Source organism: Oryctolagus cuniculus, chromosome X (assembly GCF_051225735.1).
Source record: "Oryctolagus cuniculus isolate XC-2025 breed Fujian yellow rabbit chromosome X, ASM5122573v1, whole genome shotgun sequence".
NCBI lineage: Eukaryota > Metazoa > Chordata > Mammalia > Lagomorpha > Leporidae > Oryctolagus > Oryctolagus cuniculus.
In genome coordinates this window covers 18,493,507-18,516,726 of record NC_142888.1, presented here as the reverse complement: position 1 = coordinate 18,516,726, position 23,220 = coordinate 18,493,507, and the positions used below count along the sequence as shown (strand labels likewise).

Below are 23,220 nucleotides of genomic sequence, written 5' to 3'. Positions count from 1 at the left end.
GCTTAAAATTTACAGATTAAAGACCTTATAAATTAATAGCTAGTAGGAAGACACCCTTATCAAAAATGAAAAATACATGCTAATTTTTTTTGCTGCATCATTTTTCATAACATTGGCAATGTGAATTTGTCAATTTATCATACATTTACTTCAGTGTGTAATCCAAAAATATGTATTGCTTTCCTGAGATCATCCCATGCTAATTTTACTTTTTTAATGTATACATGATAACTAATGAGTATTTTGTAAAACATCTTTTATATAAAACTGTATAAAGTCTTACTTTACTGACATAAAGAATAACAACTTACTCATAACTGGCTTAGCTGCTTAATGTATTACAATGTTTAGTAGAAGAACTGGATGGCCTAGTAAGAGGCTTGGTAATTGATAGTAGATTGAACAATATCAAATATTTTTGTTACTGAAATATTATAAGACAAAAAGAAAAGAAATGTCTACTCTCTTTCAAACAACTTGAATGGAAAGTTTGGTATTATTTTTAACAAACTTAATAAGAGAACAGATTTCATGTACTTCATAGGTAGAGTTCTGAGAAGATAACAATACTTCTCTCCCTCCTCCTATCCCTCAGTCCCCCTCTTGAGAAGAGAATTCCAGAATGTGCACTGAGCATCCTCAGTTTTCTAGATGCACTAGGATATAAACCCTAGGAATTTGCTAACAGATATATTTTGTTCTTATTTTGAGTTCTTTTAAGGTGAAGAGGAATGGTCCCTATCATAATCATCCAAGAAAGTATACCTCCTAAAACCAGGATAAATGAAATGAAGCAGATATTTGACTATTTTGCTTATGTGAATGACAGTTGTATGTGGTTCAATCCATAGTTGACACTACTTGGAAATTTCTTCTATGATATTAAAGATCCCACTTGATAATGTATTTATTTTCAATGACAACTAAGGTTGCTAATATGCCAGTATCTTAATATATATATATATATATATATATATATGGAAATATGCTGCATATGATTGTGACTTCTTTTTAAAATTCAAAAAAAAAAATCATGAAGACACTGTTTTCTATTAAATCCAGTGCACTAAAGTCAAATAGCAGTTAGATACTCTGAGCAATGGAAAGAAGTAATATAGGAAATACTGAAACTTACCATATTTAAAGTCTAGTTTAACTGAATGTTTCAGCCTCCTATCCTTCATATTAATGTTAGGGACATAATATGTCATAAATCTCTCAGGGTTATAACAGAAAGCTTACGTCTGCAGATGCAAAATGAAGTAAAAGATTAAGATAACTATAAATAAAACTCTAGGAAACCAGTTCTGCCTCAATTTAAGATGTCATTCAGGGGAAAAATCCTTTACTATGAATTATTTGACTACCAACTCATTTCTCCATTCCAATTTTCCATGTATCTTGACACACCCAATATGCAGGATTACAATGTGTTACAACCTTGTCAAGTTATGTTACTATGCTTTAGAGTTAAATATACACAAAACTGTCCATAAATGTCCTACTTAAAATGCACTCATGTTCTTTCATATAGTAGGTTCTCAAAAAATATTTGTACAACAGAGAAATGTTTTTACAAAAGAGTAATGATTGGTGAAATAAAAGAAAGATATATGAACCAACAAAAAATATTTAAATATTGGAGTAAAATGCTTGAATGCAGTTTCCTCATAAAACATTTGTTCTTGATTTGTACATATGAAGTGTTCAAAATTCAAAATGTGGGAACCAGTATTTTCATGTGATACCTTAATTATTATAGAAGGACTCACAATGTGTATGAATAATAATCAGCTTAATATTTAATTTATATTTGGCTTTGGATTTTAATTAGATAATAGGTAAGTAGATAGGCGGAGAGTATGTGTGCGTGTGTGTGTGTGTGTGTGAGTTCCAAGGTATATCTTTATATTCCACCAATTACTATAGTTTTAAAATATGTATACTGCATTTTCAAAATTGATTTTAATATGGCCACTGATTAAAATTGTCTTTCCCAATATTTTCATAATAGTTATTTCAGAGAGCCAAAAGTGAACAAATTAATGAAAAGTTATATTTGTTTTTTTAAAAATATTTTATTTATTTTTTATTTGAGAAGTAGAGTTACAGACTGTGAGAGGGAGAGACAGAGAGAAAGGTCTTCCTTCCATTGGTTCAATCTCCAAATGGCTGCAACGGCTGGAGCTGCTCCCATCCAGAGCCAGGAGCTTCCTCAGGGTCTCCCATGTGTGTGCAAGGGCCCAAGCACTTGAGCCATCTTCTACTGCTTTCCCAGGGCATGGCAGAAAGCTGGGTTGGAAGAGGGGCAGCCAGGACTAGAACCGGTGCCCATAAGGGATGCCGGCACTGTAGGCAGAGGATTAACCTACTGCACCTCCGCACCAGCCCCGAAAAGTTAAATTTGGAATAATTCTACAATGGCCCTGATGCAGTACATGTTATCATACTGTCACAATTCCTTAGCTTCCCCTGTACTGTTCTCTCTCTCATATTTATTTCCCCTAACTGACCCTTTAAACTTACTAAAGTGTTAGTTGCATTTAGTTTCTCATGTCCTGAGAGTAACTATTCAAGATAGTAGGCACTACTGTAAAGACGTTAGCATCTGAGAACTGAGTTAAAATGAGAAATTACTTTTCATCATTTCAGAGATAGACTCCAAAATGGGGTGAGTAGTGTAAAATTAGTACACATGGGGGACTATTACCATAACAGAGCTATCAATGTCAGTAGCAATGGTCAAGACAGGCTGGGATTTTTGAGGGAGCCATGAGGCTATCCTCAGTGAGAAGAGTGCAGAGCAATACAGAGTAGGAGGTATTGGCAAGTAGCAGTTGTCAGGACAACACTGGAAACAGTAAAGGGACAACTCACTGGAAGAAAGAAGGCAAAATTTTCTCTAGATAATCACAATGGAGAAACCCCACCCCTCATTAGGAATAAAAAAAAATCTAATGTGTTTCCTCTCAGCTAAAAGAACAGACTGTTCAGTAAAAACCAACTCAGTTGCTGCAAGCTTAACATATGGAGTTTTCCTGCAATATGTATTGTAACAGCAGTGTGGTCTGGTTAAATAAAAGAATACTCCCTGGCATGAAAAGTCCAGAATATGAATCCTAATGACTTGGTGTGTTAGTTGCATGATCCTGGATAAACCTCTCTCAGCCTCACTTTCCTCCTCTGTACAATTGGGATAAGGATGTTTGTTAGGACAAAATAAGGGGATACTTGTAAAACACCTGTTGCATTATGTGGACTCAATGAGTCAAAGTTTCCTTCTTCATTCCAAATATAAGTAAGTTAACACTGGAAAAAATTATCCTTTTTTGAACTTTTATTTTAATTTTTAATTAGTTTTAACATAGTCAATGTGAGTTGTAGATACAGTTCTAAAAACATGGTATTCCCTTCCCCCCTCACTCATTCTTACCTCTGTCTCCCCCATCCTCCTTCCTTCTCCCTTAATTTCTTTTCATTAATTTTTGAGATAAAATATTTTAAATTTACATAACAGTGAAAAGACTACTTCACCAAATAAGAAGTTTAACAAGTAAAAAGTAAAAAGACCCTGGTTTAGGGAGTATAGACAACGGCTATAAACTATAATTGAATGGGAAAATAACCATTTCATCCATATAGAATAAATTTAAAGTAATCACATATCACCAAACTATAGTAGTATAACGTTGTTAGCCATTGGTTTTACAAAGGTATAAAACAATGTTTTATAAAACTGTACTTGTAGCAACACTAATCAAGCATTCCTTTCTTTTCTCTTTTTTCTTTTTTTTTCTTTTAGCTCCTTCATAAAAGGGAGAACATGTAGTGGCAAACATTTTTGAAATGGGTATTTTTCTGAGCCATTAAAAAAATCAAGTTCAGGGTATACTGTTTGTTTAAAACGTCTTTAGCAACAGATATCAGATATGTTATCCATAGGCAAGTAGTTTTGTCTAGAATAATAAAATATTTGCAGGAAATTTCATGTAAAGTTGGCAACTTTATGAATGAGATCATGACTTTCTCTAAGTTTGCCAGTAGAGCTCTATCTGTATTCTTATACATGAAGGAAGAAGACTCTGCAAACTCCATAGTGAATAATTATGCATTTAAAAAAATTAAGCCTTGTTGTAGCATTTGGCAGTTAACCTCAAAGAACTCAAGCAAATACAACTAATAATTGCATACTACAACTTCTGAGCAAATTAAGCTCAGAAATTATGATGGATATGATAAAATTATCTTTCCAGTGATGTTAATAGATGCTAAATAATAAAAGGAGAATGTACATCTAAGAACATTAAAGAGAAGACAATCAGTAAATTACATTAAGTATTTTTAGTATTAAAGCTGAAAAGTATGTAATGAAAGTTTACAATAAGAACAATGCATTTTGAAAAGTGAACAGGAGGACTGAGAATAATAACACAACTTTTTAAAAAGTGGATTTATTAAAGAAAAATATATTAATTGAATGATTTTGGAGGAATTGCTACATTAAAGAAAATACTAGAGCAGGTGAAGAATGTAATTAAAATTTCAAATAAATGCATGTAAAGAATTCAAGATTGAAAAAAATAGAAATCACAGGGAAGACATAATATTTTATATAAATGACTAGTATATAATAAAGAACATTCCCTGGAAAGTGTCGCATGGGTGGAATAAATTTATGTTTGCATGAGACATTAGATTAAATAACCTTCAACCAGTGTGTAGAAAACAGAAGCAAATCCAAACTAGCTAGCTCAAAATGAAACTCAGAATGTCAGTGACCAAGAAGGTATCACCAAAACTATTGAAGGTGAAAGAATGCTTACAGGATGATGGATTTTTAATTATTAACTTATATAAATGGAGCAAAGTTCATGTATCCCATACATATAGTTTTAAGAACATAATGACAGTTCCCACCCATCCTCCCTCAACCGTCACTCCCACCCTTCCTCCTACTTGCTGTCTTGTTTTGCTTTTTAATTTTTGTGATAATATCCTTTTTTTCCTTCAGAGCAAGTTTTATTATTAATTGAAGAAACACTTAAGTAAATAAGCAATGTCATTTGTCCCTAGGCTTATCTAAAACTTATGAAACATAAGAATATCCTCCACTTAATAAACTAAAATGAAGTAAATCTTTGAGAAAAAGTTTTACTACTAGCTTTCATAATACAGCTCTTTGAGGACAGAGGTCCTGCATGGGAAGTTCGTGCACAGTAACTCCAGTTGTTAATATAACAATTAACACTCTTATGTATGATGTCAGTGATCACCCGAGGCCCTTGACATGAGCTGCCTTGGCTGTGGAAGACTTTTGAATCCACTGACTCCTTCTATATTTAGACAAGGCCATGAGTAAAGTGGAATTCCTCTCCTCCCTTCCGAGGAAAGTACATCCTTCTATGACCACTTCTTTCCACTGTGGTCTCACCTACAGAGGTCCTTCATATAGGACAGTTTTTGCCACAGTGTCTTGGCTTTCCATGCCTGAAATGCTCTTGTGGGCCTTTCAGCAAGACCAGAATGCCTTGAAGGCTGATTCTGAGGTCAAAGTGCTACTTTAAGCAACTGTCTTTCTATGAGTCTGCTGTGTGGACTGCTCCCCATATTGGAGTGTTCAAACCCTTTTAATTCTATTATTATTACCAAATACTTAATCCTATTTGTATTATAGCTTTAACATTTAATCCTATCCATAATATCAGTTTAGCACTTAATCCTATCCCTACAATCACTTTAACACTTAAAATGCTTCCCCCCAACCCATACTTTTGGGGATTTGGCATCCCATGGCAAGTTTTTAAACTGTACCCTTAGAAATAAGTCTGTAGGGATGTATGCCAAACTATACAGCTTTACAATTACAAGTTAGGTTGTGGATATTGACAGTGGTCTTGATCAACAATAGTTTTTAGAAAGCAGTGGGATAAATTCTTTTATATGCTAGACAAATTTTCAAATATCATGTAGACTTGGAGTCAAGAATGATGGAAAATATCTTCAGATATATAACTAGCTTCATATAAGCAAGAGAATATACCTGCATATTTTTTCTGAAAAAAATTACTAAGTAATATACTTTAGTAAACAGAAAATTAAACCAAAGTGCAAAAGCAAGCTATATAATGCTGCATAAAATCATTTCCTCTCTGTAAAGCTGAATTAAAAAAATCTCTAGTGAAACTCAGGTAAGTGCTGCAAAGGAAAACATAGTACTTAGGAAATTAGAGAAGTTGTTTGTCTGATACCATGGAAAGAAAGATACAACAAATAGGGTCTTTTCTAGATGGTTTCAATAAATATAAGCCTGTATATAATGTGTCCATTATGAACTATTGTCCATTGTTATGTTTCTAGAGGCTAGAAAATGTAGTAAGCCTTTGGAGTACATATTCATATATTACCTGTCCTAGGAAGGGGAACGGAAAAGAAAACACAATTTCTTGGTGGAAGAATAAAATGAATTATTCCTTTTCTAAATATAGTAACTCTACTTTCCCTGCATATCCTATGGTATTAAACACTAAGTATTTGATGATGATGTTCAACATCTTATTTCAGCAATTTTCATGCAACTTCTTATCTTGGATGCCTAATAGGCACCTCAAGCATAGCATAGCCAAGTCAAGAGTAAATGAGCTACCCCATACCCATCTATATCAAATAGCATCTACCAGGCTCTCCAGTTATTAGTAGGCTACACTCTCTTTCACATAGATAAAAATTATACATGCCATCCATGATTCTTATCTCTAAACAAATAAATTATTTCAAATCCTTATGTGTCTACCAGCAAAATATGTCTAATTGAACAACTCCTCTAAAACCTCTGTATCTGCATTATGGAAACTCTAGTATACGACATCATCATCTTCCATCTGGGTTACATCAACAGCCTCTAATACCTACTTCCAGCCTATTTCTGCTTGCCTTGTATTCTATCTGGTGAAGCCAGAGGATTCCTTCTACAGTGTAGACAAATTTACAATAGGTTTCTGCTGCCGATTTCCCTTTCAATGAAATCCCGAATTTGTACATGATCTGGCCCCTGTCTATCACTCTTATACTCAAACTTTGTCTCCTTTTTTGCTATTCTGCAAAGGGTTCTCCTTTGTCTTTAAACAGGTCAACTTCATTTCTATTTCAAAAATTTTACATCTATCATTTTTGGATGGAAAATTTTTCATCCAGAATTTTTAATGTTAAGTGCTATAACCTATTTAGCCATCCTTCCTTTTAGGATCAATGACTCTACTAAAAGATTGATATATAATCTGGGAAAGTAATATAATATTTTCTATTATAAAATATCTTATGCTTCTCATAATTATACATTCAAAAAGATCATTTAAAACTGTTTCTCAGAACACCAGTTGTTATTACAACTGTTTCTAGAAGCAGATGTATTGAAGACAGAATTTCTGAATCTTAACAGGGAAATGGTGTTAGAGGAAGATAAGGAGGATTTCAATAATGTGTTGCAACCAATAGCTTTTATTATGGCAAAGAAATTGTAGTAAGGTTTTTAATGACATTAAATGAACATTTCCAACATGTATAAGCTCTTGAAGAATTGATGAGAAAGATCTTTTTGCACATCACCTTAAATGCCAAAAGACATGTTATTTAATTTCATCCTTTAGTAAATAAATGTAAAATGAAAATACTTTATTGCATTATTTTTTAAGATTTTATTCATTTATTTGAGAGGTAGAGTTACAAAGAGAGGGAAGAATGATACTCCATCCGCAGGTTTACTCCCCAAATGGCTGCAATGGCCAGAGTTAGTCCAATCTGAAGCCAGGATCCAGGAGCTTCTTCCAGATCTCCCACGTGGGTTCAGGGACCCAAGGACTTGGGCCATCTTCTGCTTTCCCAAGACATAGCAGAGAGCTGGGTCAGAAATGGAGCAGCCAGGACTCAAATCGGCGCCCTTAAGGGATGCTGGCATTGCAGGTTGAGGCTTACCCCCACTATGCCACAGCACTGGCCCCTGAAAACATTTTTATACGATGAATCTTCCACTAACCTTTATTTATTTTTTTTTACAGGCAGAGTGGACAGTGAGAGAGAGAGACAGAGAGAAAGGTCTTCCTTTTCTGTTGGTTCACCCCCCAATGGCCACTGCGGCCAGCGCGTTGCAGCCGGCACACTGTGCTGATCCGAAGCCAGGAGCCAGGTGCTTCTCCTGGTCTCCCATGCGGGTGCAGGGCTCAAGGACTTGGGCCATCCTCCACTGCACTCCTGAGCCAAAGCAGAAAGCTGGACTGGAAGAGGAGCAAGGGGGACTAGTACCCGACGCCCCAACCAGGACTAGAACCCGGGGTGCCGGCACCGCAGGCAGAGGATTAGCCAAGTGAGCTGCGGCGCCGGCCCCACTAACCTTTTAAACTGTTTTCACCTTTTTAAAAATGGTTGAATGTAAATATTCTACAAATTTATATCAGGACAGTTTGGGTAGGAAAATATTTAAGATTGGTAATGAAGGAGCTGGCATTGTGCTGTAGTGGGTTAAGCTGCCACATGCAAGGCAGCATCCTGTACAAGTGCTGGTTCAAGTACTGGCTGCTCATTTCTGATCCAGCTCTCTGCTGTTGCTCCTGTGAAAGCAGTGGCTCCTGCTACCCATCTAGTAGACCCAAATGGAGTTTTGGGTTCCTGGCTTTGACCTGGTCCAGCTTTGGCCCATGTGGTTATGTGGAGAATGGGCTGAAGAATGGAAGATCCCTTTCTTGCTGTCTCTCCTTCCTTCTCTGTCACTCTGCCTTTGTTTTTTAAAAATGAGAATAAACTACTTGTTTGATAGTGAAGAATTGATATTCTTCAGGAAAAACAGATGAGAAAAGCATAATTGTACTATTCTTTTTTTCAATTGTCATACACTGAAGCAGAGATGGACAAGAAAGGTAATCACAGAGGCGATTTCTATCACCTTATGTTAGAAAGCTAGAAGCTAGATTCAGTACTCTGCTGCACATTTGTGTATGTATTTTTCTCCTATCACATAATGGAAAGCAATTCATTTTAAGGACAAAATAAGGAGGAAAACATTTTCATTGCATAATTGCAACATAGATATTTTCTTTGCCTTGAAATAACAACAGAGATTGTCAGCTGCCAGTGCAGCATCCCTGGAGAATTTGGGAATGTAAGTAATTTTCTTATTTAAAGACAGACTTATTCTTACTGAATATAAAAAACTAATAATGGTTGCTAAGAGGAATGTTGAGCTGGAGGTAGCTGCTTATAGAATGTTCTTCTTCTCAGCTTCAGCATTGTATTTACCATATCATAAGGGTTAAAGAAGAAATTATATATGCTAAAATTCTGTTTTTCTAGAGTGTTGATGAGCATAAAGGTTATTGCCATTTCTATATTAAGTTTTTCTTTAAATCTCTAGTTATATTCATTGTAATAGTTGTTTACTAAAGAAACATATGCTCAGCTAGGATCAATTCCCAAAAAGATGGCATACAGATTCCTTCACCCTCATTTCAAATGCATGGTAATTTTGAATACAATATAATTTAAAAAAATTTTAAACAACTGAATTCAAAATATATGAGGGGGACTTCCTTTCTCTTTGGTGCCATAAATGAGTGGATCATCTTGTGTAATACTGCACAAAGGTGGAGAACCTAATGACTTGGAGAAAACTTCCAAGATATTTAGGACAAACTGTTTTATATGGTCTTGTGCAACATGCAATATAATGATGAAAATTAAATGCCTACCTATAATTGAAACCTTCAAGTCTGCTTTTAGCATGGAAAGAATAGATGAAATCTGCCCACGATGGATAACAAGCATTGTGATCCAGTGTGGATGGACCATTTGAAGTGATAATTGCTTAGCATTTTCCAAAATTAATCAGTGGTCAAATACTTGGATTCTCAAGAAAGAAAATTTTTTTTTAAAAAAATCAAACAGGAATGTAGACCATCGTGATGAAATTGATGAATTCCAAAAATGTAAAGAGAACTTAAAATGTAGCTGGGGGACAGATTATCTTAGAAAGCAATGACACTTAAAATGACAGCTGATTTTAAAGCAATGATAAAAGCCAGAATGATGGAATAATTACCTTAAAAAATGGTGAAAGAAAAACTGCATGTGATCCTAGAACTACATACTGGTGGAAACTCTCAGGATTTTTTTTTGTAAATCTTTATTTTTAACCTATTTTAAGACAGAGACAGACAGAGAATCTCCATCTAGTGGTACACTCCCCAGATGGCTGCAACAATCAGTATTGGGCCAGACTGAAGCCAGGAGCACGAGCTTCATCTGAGTCTCACACATGGGTGGCAGGGGCTCAAGCATTTAGGCCATCTTCCGCTGCTTTTCCCAGGCCATTTCAGAGAGCTGCATCCAAAGTGGAGCAGCCAGGACGTGAACTGGTGCTCCTATTGCACCTGCTGTGCCACAGTGCTGGCCCCAGACTTTATTCACTGTGAAGAAGTGCACATTACATGTCTTACAGGACCTTGTATCATAGAAGGCAAAGAGCTGCTGATGAAGGAGAAACATGAAAAGCTAAGAAATATATTAACACTACTTCATCTTGGTGAAACTAAAGTTGATTTTAATTTTCATTAATTCATAAATTAACTCATAAATTTTCATTATGTGTTATTTTTCTCTGTTCTCTAAATTTTGTACAATGTGAATTTCATACTTTGAGAGTCCATAAAAATGTTTGAAAAATAATTTAAAACTGCAGTCCTGGGTACTAGGGACTGCTACCTTCAACTCTCCTGCCACTTGTTTCAGCAGTGTGGGAAACAGGCAGCCGCTAACCAGAGCACAGGAGTTGGCAGTCAGTTGCATTGTACCACTCGACCTTTGTAGCAGGCATCAACCCTCCTCCTGCTCTGCTACTTTTCTACCCAGTCATCTGGAGTATCCTCTGCCAACACTTTCAGCTACTAGGAGGTGATTATTTCTTAAAAAGTGTGCTCTATGTGCAGACTTCAAAGAGCTTGTGGGAATGGAATTAAACGATACTTTATTTTATGCAGAAATTTCTGAAATCCATTTGTGATATTTTCTCAGGAGTAGAGTAGCCAGGACTTGGACTCTGACTCTGATATGGGATGTGGGAGTCTGAAGTCGTGGCTTAAACTACCAGAGCACAATACTCATCCCTTAGAATAATTTTTAAATGAAGATATCCTTAGACAATACGTTACTTTACTATCACAAGAGTCTCGCCTTTGAAGGGATATTAAGAAAAATCCAGATAGAAGTTTTAAACTTCAAGGAAGGATGATGAACAATGAAAATGGTAAACAAATGGAAAAGCCTTAAAGAAATATTTACTATATATAAAAGTCTGCATTTTAGTAATTGAATAGAAATGAAACAATGGACTTCAGTGAGGTGAAACCTGAGAGGGCCGTTGCTTTGTTTTCTTTGCCTGCTTTGCCACCCCTCTCTCCAGTTGTTCCTTTGTCAGCCTCCATTTGTGCACCTCCTCGTCTTCTCCAATGCTGAAATGCCTCCCTGCTCAATCCTTGGACATTTCCCATTGTCTATCTGGACTGTACATCCTTTACTGTTTTCATCCAGTCTCATGGCTTCATCACAGATAGAAGCTTAGGAAAAGCACATTTCCGAATTCAGACAACAGTTCTTGGAACTGCAGTGGCAATACTGTTCTTTCAACGTTTCAGGGAAAAAATCTCCCCTCTCACCTCGGGATAGGCATTTGGCTTAGTAGTTGACAGTGGCATCTTACATTAGAGTAGCTGGGTTCAAGCCCCAACTCCTGAGTCCAGCTTCCCACTGATTCACACCCTGGGTGCTGGCTGTGGTGGCTCAAGTATTTGGGCCCCTGCCACTTGCATAGGAAACCTGGATTGAGTTCCCAGTTCCTGGCTTCAGCCTGGCTCAGCCCCAGCCGTTAAGAGTTAAGAGTGTTTTGGGAGTGAGCCAGAAGCTCTCACTTTTGCTCTCTTCTGTTTCACTAAATATAAGTAAACAAACATTCAATCTATCAATCTACCTTGATGCCCCTTAACTATAGTAGACAAGGGCATCATTTGAAAATATAAATCAAATATAAATCTAACCTTCCACTGAATTTCCATCTTAAGGAGAACGAACCCCAATACCCTCCTATAAATTTGAAAGGATTTAAGAGCTTACAAGTCCTGTTATTAACTCTCTGGCCTTACCCCTAATACGTTACCACTAGTTCACTCTGATCTGGCCACATAGTTCTTCACACATCTCAAATACATCTAACATGCATTATTTGCAGGATGTCTTCTCTTTGCCTAAAATACTGTTCTCCCTTTTATCCATATGACTCCATTTCTGCCTCTGAATCTTTCTTTAAAACCGTTCTTAGTAAATCAGTCTCTCTCCCTCTTCCCCTCTTTCTCTTTCACACACACACACATACACACTTCATCAATACCCTATTTATATTTTCTCCATAAAGCATGCTAGAAATGAAGTTCTATATACTTTCCATATTTATCTTATTGATTATTCCCCTTCCTGGAATGAGAGCAGGGGATCTTTGCCTTTTCATTGTCATGGCCATCTCCTTGAAACTAAAAGTTGTGACTAAGTACACAATATATATTTGTTTAATCCATGAAATAAGTAATTAGTGATAAATAAGGCAATTTTAAGATTGTCTTAACTCTTAGAGGGACATTTTGAAACAGGCATTGTGCATGTTAATTTTGGAGTTACCATTCATTAACATGTTAGAATGAGAGCATAAAATTTCTGAATAATTGAGGGGAAAATAAATACATATAACTGAAATTGAATAATCCAAACAGTGAGGCTTAAGAACATGAATTGGCCTAGAGTCATAAATAACTGTGTTAACACAGGACTTCACGTCTTTTCTCTCATCCAAAATCATTACTGTGTATAAAGTAAGATATTAATTACATAATATTCTTGTTATATTTGCCATTTTATAAATAAGACTTATATGGCATATCACCTCATAAATATTATCTCAAATGATTGGTCTGAAAGAGTGCAATAAATGAAAACTATTAGAAAGAAAGTGTCATACTAGATTCACTAGTCACAATTATTTTATAGTTAGCTGCATAATTTTATATTTGCTCATATTCGTAATTAAGATTACCATAATGGACTGTATTAATAACTCAGTATGGGGCCAAAAATATAAATAAACATAGGAAAAAATGTTACCTTACAGTTACATATAGTGTCAAATTTGGCCATCAAGTGGAAATTTAACACATACTTCACAAACTATTGATAGTTTTATGTTATGATTATATGCTTTTCTGAAATCTTAGATATAAATATCAAAGTAAGCCTCATACACTATTAATATGTATAGTTTTATTATGTGATTTTTATTATGTAATTTTATTATGTAAAATTAGAATATAGCTTATTTTTTACATCAGATGAAATAATGATTTTCATGGAAATTAATATCCTCTTTCCTTAGAATACTGCAATCTTAAAAATTATATCTGAAAGAACAATTTTAAAATGTTTTGTTGGTTCTCATTTTGAATAAGGACACTAAGAAAAATTTATCTTCCTTTTATAATGCAAGTGATTATGAATATGTTATTTTGTTGCATGTTATCACTGACATTCTGTATAATGAGGTATGTCAGCCTGGATTTTTACAAAGGGTTTCTCTGCTCTTTACAAAAGCCTAACAAAAATTAAAATTTATCAGGAAACTTTCCCAAGTTATACTAAGATTTGAGGCACATATTCCAATATCAAGGCATAGTGTTTATAATTGAGAGTTTTAGTGCTATTGGATTTTTTTCGATGGTGGTGTTGGTTTCTTTGGTTTCTTCCATTTTTGTTCATTTTTAATGAGAAACTCCCAATAATGGTGAGGATGAGTAAATCAAAATTCCTTGCATTTATGGGAGTCTATAAAGAAATTCAAACTTGTTTTGGATACATTGATTTTTTTTTTCATTTGGTAAACATTTATCTAGTGTTTCCTACGTGCCAGACAAAATAAAACAAAGTAACTTTGGTAAATCCATAGCAGTCATACAAATGACATGATATTCAATAAACATAACTCATATAATGAAGGGAAAAGGAACAAGAATTTATACAGTTCGTTGACCTCCCTTTGAAACTCAACAATAAAAAGTGTAATTTTCTTCAATCTAAATTTGCTTTGAAAATATGGAACACCAGCTGGAAGGGAGCTCAGATGGCTTCTGCACTGGGGTTGAAAATACCCTTCTGAGCATGCCCAGAACAACTGGTTAAAAATAATTAAATCATTCATACCATCTGTGAATCATTCTGATTCTTCAATGATTGCTTAAGACTCTTATTGTATAGAACATATTCTGAGAACAGATGAATAGAATTAATACAAGTGTATAGCATTACCCACTTTGATTCTCACTAAAATATTTTCAAATTTCCTAAGTTATTCTGATAAATCTGTCCTTGATGAATCAATGGTTTTTGAAATAGTAATATGTGTAAAATATGACTTTACCTTGATATTATAAACGCATTTATTTGAGGGTACATAATTTTATAAATTAATTTCTTTAGAAAACAGTTTATAATTTTCCCTTATTTAATATTTTGTGTATATCTCAGTACCCCTTTAGTAATAGACAGTTATCTAATGGAGAACCAAATGAAAGTCTAAGTTTACTGCATTCTTAAATTTAACACCATATGCTACAATCGTGAATATTTTTTAAAAATCTTAAATGGCTATTTTAACACATGTAAAACAGAGGAAAGCTATATTTAGTGGTGACTAATCCATGAATAAAAGATGCATGGATCTAATTAAAAACAAGAACTCATATCTATGCAAGTTTAAGATATTCAGATTACTTGACAATTAAGAGGTCTTGTTAATTGTTTAGCTGGGTAACAATGCATGGGGGCTTGGTGTCAAAATAAATTAATTGGGAAAGTTTCTCAGATCAAAAAAGATAATTTTCCAAAATAGCTAATGCCTTTTAAATTAAAAAGTGGGTTACAAAATAGAAATAATTACTTAACATGAAGTTATCTGTAGTGTTGAAAAATTTTGTGATCTGTATAAAATTAGAATTAAATGATTTATATCTGAAAATCACAAAAACACATTAAATATTACTGTATTTGTTTCTTGCTTCATAGATACACTTGACTATTTCTGATGTGGAAAGTTAATTTGAGATATCTAAGACCCTTCATATCTTGGCCTTAGTGGAAAATATATTTCTAAAATTTATCTTTTAAATAATTAATACATGATACTCATACATTTTATGGGGTACAGTAAAATTGTTAATACATGTAAATTGTGTAAACTGAACAAATCAGTCAATTAGCATTTTCATTTTATTTTTTTCTTTGTTAAAAGCCTACCAGCTCCTCTCTTCCTGTTATTTATACAGAATAACACATTAGTGTGAACTACAGTCACCCCACTGTGCGCTGGAACACTGGAACTTATTATTTCTATCTGATGGTGTTTTGCACTCCTTCGCCAAACTTTTGGTATCCTTTATCCAACCTATCTCTGTCCACCCTCTTCCATCCTTGGAGCCTCTAGCGCTCACTATTCTATATTCATATCAGTTTTTTAACTTCCACATGGAGAACAGGTGATATTTGTCTTTACTGAATTATTTCACTTAAAATAGCGACTAAAATATTTCATCTATTTTGTTGAAAATGTCGGTATTTAATTTTTCTATGGCTGAATAATATCCCATTGTGTTTATATACCACATTTTCTTTATGCATCTAGCTATTGTTAGACACCTAGGCTGATTCCACAGCTTGGCTATGGTAACAATGCTGCAATAAACAGAGAAGTGAAGGCATTGCTTTTGTATGCTAACTTCATTTCCTTTGACTGTATAACCAGAAGTGACACAACTATGATAGACTCATTTTTAGTTTTGTGAACAACCTCCATACCATTTTCCATAATGACTGTACTAACATACATTCCTATCAACAGTGCACAGATACTCTTTTCTGTACATCCTCACCAGCAATTGTTATGGGATAGGACTTCTTTAATCTACTGTTGTGATGGCCTCATCTTTAAACATGTCACCATGTCTTTGACCGCAGTCTTTGCACCTATGTTTTCTTGGCTTCAATATCTATCTCATGATTTCTGCTTGGTGTTCTCCCATATTCGTTCAGGATGCAGAGTAAAAATCACCTTTCTTCAACATTTCTGTCTAATGTCATTAACAATAATACTCCCTCCAATCTCTCCATCATGGTCTCTACAGCATCGCGTTGTTTTGCTTATACCAGTTAACAAAATCTGTAAATATACACTGACATATTTACTTATTTATAATTTGCTTCCTTAAGAATTTTGTCTCTCTCATTACCTGGAATTTGCCCAATGCAGAATATATGTTGAATAAATGAGTGAATTAATGTGTGAAGGAATGGCATCTTCCTGTGGAATTCATTGCAGTTCTTACTGAGTTGTCCTTTATTCATGCATCAGTAGTACCCTAATGCCAGTCTAAGTGTTCCAGAAGTTTTCACTGGTCCACAAGGAAAGGCAAAATTGAAGAGCAAGATTGTTGACCTTTCCATAAAGTTAAATGATACAAGAGCTGTCATTTTTTTTTCTGAAATTATGACTTTCTACAGTTTTGGAGCTTCAAAATGGGCTTTCTTTTTTGGTTTATTTTTAAAATTATTCCATTATAAATTCTTTATCAGAAAAAGGTAAATATGGAACATTGTGGTATTCCCTTTTTTTTTTTGGTATTTATTTTGACCAAGGAATGTCAAGTCTGTGAACCATCAAATTTCAGAAACATTCTCAGGAAGGAGCACCATTCCTATCAAGTTTATATGTTGATTACTTGAAATATTTAGAATGAAGAAGGTAAACCATTATCTCACATCATTACCACATATTTTTATGACCTTTCAGGCAGAAAATACTGGCTACCCAAAATTTACCCAATAGAATAAGATTTTGGAATTTCATGTGTCCTATTTGAGAAAAAAAAAAACATAAGAACAAAAATGCAAAATAAAAAAGGTGGAATCAGGGTTTCACAATATCTGCCTAATAAATTTTAGTACAAACACAAATAATGAAGTTACCAAAATGACATTTGTTTATAAATATTTTCATCTGGACTTAAATTCCTTTTTGTTTTTTTCAGTGATATAAACAACTCATACTAACATCATTTGTTAATGTATTTGGAATCTACAAAGAAATTAGTTTACTATAAAATAAAAATGTTACTTTTATGCCTTATCAAAATTGAAAACGGAATACATGAGGATCAGAAACTGGAAAAATGCATTTCTGTTAATAGGCATGCTTTCCTTAACATTTATCAGTTCCAAATAACCATAATGCTACTTGCTTAACATAGTTCTTCACAATTTACAAAATGGCTAGTTAAATCTTTAAAAAAAAAAAACACAAGAATATTAGAGGAGTATTCTAAACATTTCAAGTTGTGAAAATTAAAGTTCCTTTTTTCTCTTTGACAAAATATTTCTATAGCAACTACTTTTACAAAGAGATTTTGGAAATGTATATCTAAGACCTCAGTTAATTACCCTTTAAAAATACATGATCTAAAACAGATTTAAAAGTGATCATGTGAATATGATATCTTAGAGCTAAAACTTGTTAATTCACTAGGCTGAACAGTACAATTTTATATTGGAATTTTTGCCACGGGAAAATACAATGGTAATTATTTCCTGGAACATTGACAAGGAACAAGCTATTTAAGGAGAAGCTATCATGATAGTAAAGTGAAGCACATTATGCCAAAGTTGTCATTAAATTTGCAAAACACTAAAAAATATTTGAATGTAATCTTTGGTAAGAGAACAATGGTTTTTGTTCAGTGACTGTTATCATATTTTGAAAAGTTACTTATAACTGGGGAAAATGTATTATTTGGGGAACATGATATTCAATCTAATAGTTTCTTCATACACAATAGCACCTCATTTATTCACCAGTCATATGGACATACTCTAATTTATCTGGAGTACAGCAACGAATTAAGAAAGAAGTGGAAAAGAAGGTCTCTGGATTCCCTAAATCAATTTTTTGAAGTTTGTGAAGTGCAAAGTTTACTTATTTTTGAGATACTCTTTCAAGTACTTCTTTGCAGACTTTTTAAATTTTGCTGTTGGAGACAAAACAGTAATAAACTGAATGATCTGCCACCAGTAGATTAGAAGCCAAAATGAAACAAAAAGTCTAAGTGGCCTAAACAAGAAATAATAGCTGCAACCAGGTAGAGAGGAAAAAAGAAACTATACACAGGAACACCCTTTTTGTCAGAAACTCTTTAGCACAGGACAACACAAATGAGGGAGGAAAGTAGAGAACAAATACATAATTTGTGTTCATTATTGAATTGGTTTGACTAACAAGGAACATTTAGTTTTAACAGTTTATTCAAAAATAAAGTCAGGTAAAGAAATCATTAGACTTTCACCTACTATGTGTAATAGAATAAAAAAGGGAGAGAATGATCCAACATGGGAAGTGAGATACACAGCAGACCCCTAGAATGGCAGATGTCCTAAACAGCACTCTGGCCTCAGAATCAGCCCTTAAGGCATGCGGATCCGGCTGAAATGCCCATGAGAGTATTTCAGGCATGGAAAGCCAAGACACTCTGGGGGAAAAAAAAAACCTAAATGAAAGATCTCCACGAGTGAGATCCCAGTGGAAAGAACGGGTCATCAAAGAAGGAGGTACCTTTCTCTAAAGGGAGGAGAGAACTTCCACTTTGACCATGGCCTTGTCTAAATATGATCAGAGTTGGTGAACTCAAAAGGCTTCCATAGCCTTGGCAGCTCATGACAAGAGCCTAGGGTGATTACTGATGCCATAAACGAGAGTGTCAATTTGCTAACAACAGGAGTCACTGTGCACTTACTCCTCATGTAGGATCTTTGTCCTTAGTGTGCTGTACATTGAGATTTAATGCTATAACTAGTACTCAAACAGTATTTTTCACTTTATGTTTCTGTGTGGGAGCAAACTGTTGAAATCTTTACTTAATGTATGCTAAACTGATCTTCTGTATATAAAGAGAATCGAAAATGAATCATGATGTGAATGGAAGGGGAGAGGGAGTGGGAAAGGGGAGGGTTGCGGGTGGGAGGGACATTATGGGGGGGAAGCCATTGTAATCCATAAGCTGTACTTTGGAAATTTATATTCATTAAATAAAAGTTAAAGTGTTTAATGCATACTGATGCGTGGCATAGTAGCTTTCTAAAAAATGCCTACACACTGCCACCTCTATCTGTTTGAATCTATGTGTATATATACATATGCATATATCTATGCATGTTGCATATAAGCTTATGTAGTTACACATATTTGCATACTTTGAAATACATTAGCTTGAAAAAATGCCTGCTGAACTCATTGAGATGATGATTTTTTTTTTTTTTTAGTTTATCTCCATCTTTTAGAGTCCAAAAGTTCTGTTTTGTATCTCCCTATTTTTACTGCAGGCATATAAAATTATTGTGAATATTTAATAGAATAGAATATGGGCTATCAAATGCATGTTATTTAGAGTTAGGTCATATAATTTTATAAAGAGAATTAGTCACATATCTCGAGGTTATTAGTACCCATCAAATAAAGATGACCTAAGGTGTCAGACCAAAGAGGAAAACTTTTCAGCTTAACAAAGGAATTTAGAATGCATGGGGAGCATTAGAACAGCCACTTCTCAAGAGTAATTTTTTAAACAGATTTATTTATTTAGAGAATTAGGAGGAGAGACAGAGAGAGACTCTCCATCTGCTGGTTCACTCCCCGGATGGCTGCAGTGGCAAAGACTGGGCCAAGCAGAAGCCAGGTGGTTCTTCCAGGTCTCCCACAATTGTGGCAGGAGCTCAAGCATTTGGGCCATCCTCTGCTACTTTTCCCAGGCCACCAGCAGGGAGCTGGATTGTAAGTGCAGCCAACCAGGTCTTGAACCCACATGAGATACAGATGTCATATGCCAGAGCACAGAACCCCTATAGCAGCCATTTTTAAAATGGAACAAAGAAGCCAAAACTGTAATTTCATTGATTATTCTCACCTTAATAAATGTCTGTTTGGAGTATTTTCTCAATAATTATATTAATTAGCTATTTATAAGCTTAGTATTTAAGAACAATCAAAATTGATCTAGTATAGGATGCCATCTGCCAGTGCTGTTTTCCATTTGCTGTTGTTTCCTCAGTCAACTTACGTAATCCCTAGCATCTAAAAATAATTGTCTTCTTCCTGTACAACAGCAGCCACCAGTCTTTGCCAGAACTTTTCAGTCAGTTGGTATGCCATGAGGAGCACCCATGTTATTGCAGGTGATGATGTAAATTTTCTTTCAGAATACATTCATTTTCCTTTCTTATGCATTTTATTGCTCTGTGCTTCTATAAATGTTAGAGTTAATTACTAGTAAGGCTTTCCTATAGTGTTAATAGATGTAAATCCTTCTGTTATGGCCAAGTCAGTTATAACCAGAAGTGCCTGCTGATAACCATGTTGCATATGTTACATAAAGTATTTTTTGAATTACATTTTTAATTTTTTTTTATTTTTTAAACTTTTATTTAATAAATATAAATTTCCAAAGTACACCTTATGGATTACAATGGCTTTCCCCCCCATAATCTCCCTCCCACCCACAACCATCCCATCTCCTGCTCCTTCTCCCATCCCAATCACATCAAAATTCTTTTTCAATTATCTTTATATACAGAAGATCAATTTAGTATATACTAAGTAAAGATTTCAACAGACTGCACCCACACAGAAACACAAAGTATAAAGTACTGTTTGAGTACTAGTTATACTGTTAATTCACATTGCACAACACATTAAGGACAAAGATCCTACATGAGGAGTAAGTGCACAGTGACTCCTGTTGTTGATTTAACAATTGACACTCTTGTTTATGGCATCAGTAATCATACTAGGCTTTTGTCATGAGCTTCCAAGGCTATGGAAGCCTTTTGAGTTCGCCAACTCCAATCTGATTTAGACAAGGTCATAGTCAAACTGGAAGTTCTCTCCTCCCTTTAGAGGAGGAGAAAGGTACCTCCTGCTTTGATGGCCTGTTCTTTCCACTTGGATCTCACTCACAGAGATCTTTCATTTAATTTGATAGGATTAAGAGTCAAAGGGCTCACACAAACAAGACTGGTGTCTGCTAATACTAACTGATAAAATTAAAAAGGAGAGAATGATAAAACATGGGAAGTGGGATACACAGCAGACTCATAGAATAGCAGATGTCCTAAACAGCACTCTGGCCCCAGAATCAGCCCTTAAGGCATTCGGATCCGGCTAAAAAAGCCCATGAGAGTATTTCAGGCATGGAAAGCCAAGACACATAAAGTGTTTATTTACCATTACAATCACTTTCTTCTTGCTTCTATTACTGAATGCTATTTCATAGGTCTGCATGCTAAATTTAAATGCATTTATTATTATATTAATTTCTCAATTTAATCAGTACACAGATGTATTAAGAAAACATCTCAATTTTTTCCTACTCTTAATTGTACCCTCTCTGAAATAAGTAATATAATAAGTATTATATTCTCCTGACATATAATGCTTAATGATAAATACTAAATATAGATATATTTTCATGTTTAAAAATATTGCCTCCCTCTCCTTCTCTATCTATAGAGCAGTTTGTAGGTATAGGTTTCCTATCTATCAGGAACATTTTTCCAAAACAGTGCATACAAATCCGCATTTTTTAAAAGCATTAGAAGATGAACCAAAATACTCTATCATTCATCCATATTTCTGGATTATTAGATTATGATAAGAAAAGTGACCTGTAACATCACTTTTCTATGTTTTTAAAGTTTGCTTAGTGGATATATGATATTTTAAGTTTCAAATTATGAACTAAATTTGTGTTGTTTTAAATAAAATCACTTCTATCCTTTTTTTTTTCATTTGTTTTGATCTAACAAATGCTGAAAGGTGTATATGCAGGCTACCAATAAAACTTATGTTTTTTATTCTCTTTTTACTTTATTTTTACCTTATATGAAATTTACCCAAATGTTTGGGGCATAAAAATAAATGCTTCTTGTTGTAAGAAATATAACTTTTATCATTATAATGGTTCTTTTCAACCCATCCAGTTCTTTTGGAACTTGAGTCCTGCTTCATTTGATATTATTTTGATTCTTAATTTTAAAAGTTATTTTCCTATTATAGCATCATCTATCCTTACCTTGTTTTTATGTTTCTCAAACACTTTAAACCTGGCATTTTTAATATTTGATTATCTGAAAGGAAGAGAAAGAGATATTTTCCACTCTCTGGATCACTTCCCAAATATCTGCAACATTGGGGACTTGACCAGCCAAAAGCCAGGAACACAGAGCTCCATCTGATTATCCCACATGGGTAGCAGGGACCCAATGACTCGATCTGCTACCTCCCAGGTGCATTTGCAGGAAGCTGGATTGGAAGCAGAGATGGGACTCTATCCCATGCACTCTAATATGGGATGTAGGTATCAAATAATGAGTTAACATGCTATGCTACAAAGCCCATCCCTGGAGTGTGTATTTTAAACCCTACTGAGAATTTTTTATCTTGTTATGGGGAAATTTAAAGAAATTCATTTTTGTTATGCTACTTCTTATGACTCTACAATTATTTAAATTCCTTCTGTCATTTTTATGCTCATTTTATCAAAGATTTTATTTCCCCAATCCCTTGTCCATAATTTTGCAATCAATTATCTCCTTCACTACGCTCTGCTACATCTCTCCCCCAGTTTCAGGTAACTTAGATGTTACAGTCTACTTTGCCATTTTACTAAATCTTATTTTTCTAGTTTTTTTTTTTTTTTAAAAAAACATTTATTTGAAATTCAGAATGACATAGAGAAAAAGAGAGAGAGAAAGAGATCTTCCATCTTCTGGGTCACTCCTCAAATGGCTGCAATGGTTGGAGCTGATCCAGGCTGAAGCCAGGAGCCAGGAACTACATCCAGGTCTCCCATACGGGTGGCAGGGCCCAAGACTTGGGCCATTCTTCACTGCCTTTCCAGACATATTAACAGGGAGCTGGATCAGAAGTGGAGCAGGCAGGAATCAAACCAGTGCCTATATATGGGATTCCAGAGATGTGGGTAGTGGCTCTACCTGCTATGCCACAATGCTGGCCCCAAGTTTCCTATTTTTAACAGTAATTTTAAGCAT

General features: G+C 34.6%; 1 protein-coding gene across 14 annotated transcripts in view; it reads left to right on the top strand.

The window, feature by feature from the left end:
* Window positions 1-23,220, top strand: part of DMD (dystrophin) — a 2,249,390-nt gene that overhangs the window by 1,006,452 nt on the left and 1,219,718 nt on the right. The gene's annotated exons all lie outside the window — the stretch shown is intronic.